General features: G+C 37.0%; 1 long non-coding RNA gene across 2 annotated transcripts; it reads right to left on the minus strand.

Annotated features, from left to right (window-relative positions):
* Positions 1 to 381: 381 nt before the first annotated feature.
* Positions 382 to 3,510, minus strand: LOC149989142 (uncharacterized). 2 transcript variants are annotated; one of them, XR_016503277.1, is made up of 3 exons: positions 2,109 to 3,510; positions 1,748 to 1,842; positions 382 to 1,624 (listed from the first exon to the last, which is right to left on the minus strand). It is a non-coding gene; the product is annotated as an uncharacterized LOC149989142 (long non-coding RNA). The 2 variants fall into 2 exon arrangements; XR_016503276.1 differs by lacking the exon at positions 2,109 to 3,510 and having other exon boundaries at positions 1,748 to 2,095.
* Positions 3,511 to 3,847: the final 337 nt, after the last annotated feature.

A 3,847-nucleotide genomic window follows, 5' to 3' on the forward strand; every position in this document is an offset into this window, starting at 1 on the left:
AAATTATATATAAAAATGAATAAAAGACTTGCTCACTTTCATGGAATATTTTTTTACTTATTAATACTTAAAATGATTTGATAAAAATATTTTAATAAAATAGAGTAGATTGATCATAAAAACATCCAAAAATCTCTATATGGTGGCAATGTTCTTCTACTACATTAGCATTTATGTCTTAAGTGAATTCATTTTAGAAATCAAGATGGAAATTCATCAACATTTTTTTTTTTTTTTTTTTTTTTTAAAGATTTGAATGATACTTATTACTTATTTTTGTACCTATTTTTTTAAAAATTTTATTTTTTATAATTTAAGTGATATAATTTATGTAAAAAAAATAATAAAATAAAATTAAAGACTAATGAATCAAATCAAAGATTGAGAGACAAACCATTTTACTTCAATAAATCATTGAAAGCAAACCACATGGTATGAAAACCACATTAAATTTTACTAAAAAAAATGATTGATTAAATAATAATAATAGTAACTATTTTGTAGAGTCGTTTCGGCTAAACTTCCAAGATCTCGTACCAAATGCATTATTTGAAAGGGTACCAATTTGTAGCGCCAATTCACTCTCCCAATCGAAAACTGAAATTTATGTCATTCTTCCTTGAAAGTTGAGCGGGAGATTTGTACACTTACTCCAGGCTGCATCTCCATCCATCAGATCCACGCTATTATTTCCAGCCCCTTCCCTTCATTCAATGTAGAATAGCATGCTATGATAGTACCAAATTCTCGGTGTTTTAGACAACCCCATTATTGCTCAAAATTTATATGCATTTCCCACCCCAAAGGTATTGGTTTTGATTGTCCTAGATACAACCCACCAACCAGGAAATGAGATCAGAGATGCTCATGGCAAACGATCAAAGGGAACTTATAAAAAAATAAACTTGCATACATTTGAAAAGCGAAAATGTAGAGTGAGCAGAGTACTTCCCTGCAATTTTAATGGCCTTTTTTTGCAGAGACAGGAATGGTGGATTGGCCTGAATCAGAAACTTCTCTCTGAATGTGTCAGTCCTGCAACGACAAAATTGTGTCTTCTTGAAAAACCTGGGAACCTTACTTCTTGCAAAATCATGAGAAACTAAATCGTTGGAAGTCATTTCCAGCAACATTCCACGTCGCAGTGGCCGATGATAGAGCGGAAATGTTTTGCAAACGTAATTTGCTAACCGAAAAATATCTTCTGAATGTTACAACTCTAGATTTCCTAATGACGCACCCACAGCCCCTCGCAAAACATGACATAGGGACCTTGGGAGGTGGTGACACTTCTCATGCCCAGGAAACCTTGATCAGAAAAATATTCACTTGTGAACCACCGCAACACCAGCCGATGCACACGCTTTCACTGGGTTGAAGTTCACAAATTTGTTCAAGAGACTGCTTCACTCAGATGGCAGCCCTGTAGAACATTGGGATATGGAAAGCATAGCACCAAGCAAAAAAAATCACAAATGACTCTAATAAGTCCCTGTTGTTGCAAATCAGAGAACGTTTTGTTGTTGGAGGCAATGCGAACATGGCCTTCAGAGGCTTCTAGATCTGGACGCCATTTGTTATCTCCTCGTGTCTTTTGAACCCTTTCCCAAAGAGAACTTGCATGCTGACCCACGAAGTTTGAGCAGATCAGGTTTACCGATGCAGGTATAGCTTTTTTAGGACAAATCGGAAAGCACACAAAGGTGATTATAGGCCAACTCAGAATTGATCGAAGAGGCAGATTTACCTTATCAAACAGGAAACCTCTTCCTGCTCAGCTTCCATCTCTTTACAGGTGAGGGCTTGCTTCTTCTCTCCGTGTAACATCGTTTCTTCTATGGCCTGCATCAGTCATATTTCACAACCTTTACAGTAGGATTCTTAACACATTCGATGTGAAAAGAGTAGAAACTGTAAAACACTACAACATAACTTGATAACCGCTGCACAAGAATATACATATTTTCATATAAACCAAACTCAGTAACGACATGCACAATATAACGACTTTTTTTTATTTATTTTTATTAAGTAAAAAATTATGTTGAAATGTTTTTCATTTTACTTATTAAAAAAACCACGTTCACGCCGAAGTCACTGAAGTATACCTTTCGCAAAAGCTGACGCAAACGCTGCTCCTTCACCTAAGCCAAAGCAATATTTTCAAAGCAACAACCGACGGTGGAACCGTGTTATCTGATTTCATAGAAATAGAGGACTGGAAACAATTGAGAAAATGCTTACAATCTAGCGATTCTAAAGAAAATCCCTGCCACCCAAGCTTTCCAATACACTAATACATTTTAAACGAGCCTTCAAAAGTACATGATTGTGAATCTGATGGTTCAACGGTCCTAAGCAACTGAAGGTGAATCGCACTGAAATCAAGTGGAAATTCGGTGAACTAAACTCTTGGTGCAATGAAAAGCAATCATAACCATGTTAATAAGAAATTTCTACCCGTTCGTGTAAGATGGTGGACTAGTTATTCTTAAACCTCGTACTATCTTTGGTGAGAAAAAGCTGCTTCACGCGTTGATGAGGAGTGCCACCTATCTTTAAACCTATAGCTGCTAGAGGCGGAAAATATTTAAGAACATAACAGCATATGCATCAATATTCGACACAACAGAGCGAGCAGGTTAAAAGAAGGCAGCAACTACTTTTCATCGTTAATGCAGAAAGCGACAAACTCGTACCTGTTATCCACAATCATGCTCATATATGACCGGGCAATTTAGATTTGGATCAACTAAAGACAAACTCTCAGTAGAATGAATTCCCGCACGTTGGAATGAGTCGCATGCAACCTCTGTCGAAATGCAATCACTGCAATTGAAAGGAAATTCAACAGCACATGCACCTGTTTAAGACGATCAGGGTCAAGCTCCATGAGCTCCTCTACACTGTAATAATCATCTACGACAATAAGCGGTTGCACTACCAACGTCTGTGCAGTTCCGGAACCCTCGTCTTCCCATCCTCGGACATTGCAAGCATTCCACCTTTCCTCGAACTGTGCATCAACCTGCGTACAACAGATGGAATACAGATATATGAACTCAGAGAATCGGCTGGACATACTGCAGGTAAGGTCTTCAATACACAAATGATATTTGATCTGAAGGAGAAGAAGACAACTATAAGGCCATGCATATTCTGTTAGAATTTGCAGCACCGAACGAAGAACACTTACTTGGATAACTTTATACTGATTAAGGTCATCTGTGTTCATGAAAATTCGCCTAAAACGCAGAATATGCTATTGGCTGCCAATACTAAAGCTCAAGAATTGATTGTGCATTGCATGCGAATTTAAGTATATTCTGTTGGTTTCCTCAACAAATAACATTGCTCATTAGAATTACTTTACGTAACAAAGCATAATACTGTCAACGCCAAACTTCAACAATGCCCAACGATTTTTCTTAAACAGCTTTTGAACTGCTGCATCTTACAAATACCAAAGCCAATGCTCAAAGACCGAAAAAAAAACACCAAAGGCAAGGAAGTGTTCTGATCCTTAATTGTACATATTATACAACAAAAACTAAACCATCGTCAAGTCTCGTATAAAACACTTCCAGCATAGATATGAACGTCCTCCCAGCAACAGCTAATGTAAACAACCTGATGTGTTCAAGCACACAGCTCACAAAAACAATGAAATTCAAGCCAAATTTATTTCTTAAGAGTCGTTTGCAAAAAGATCGTGAAGAATATTTTGGCCTTGATCTTGAACCCCGAGAGAAACAGTTCAATTCTCTCTACCATATTATCATTTGTTTTCATTAGTGCCCAAACTCATTTATAGGAGAATTTCAATCATGCCACACATGGGTCATAT

Source organism: Physcomitrium patens, chromosome 6, assembly GCF_059467195.1.
Source record: "Physcomitrium patens ecotype Gransden chromosome 6, ASM5946719v1, whole genome shotgun sequence".
NCBI lineage: Eukaryota > Viridiplantae > Streptophyta > Bryopsida > Funariales > Funariaceae > Physcomitrium > Physcomitrium patens.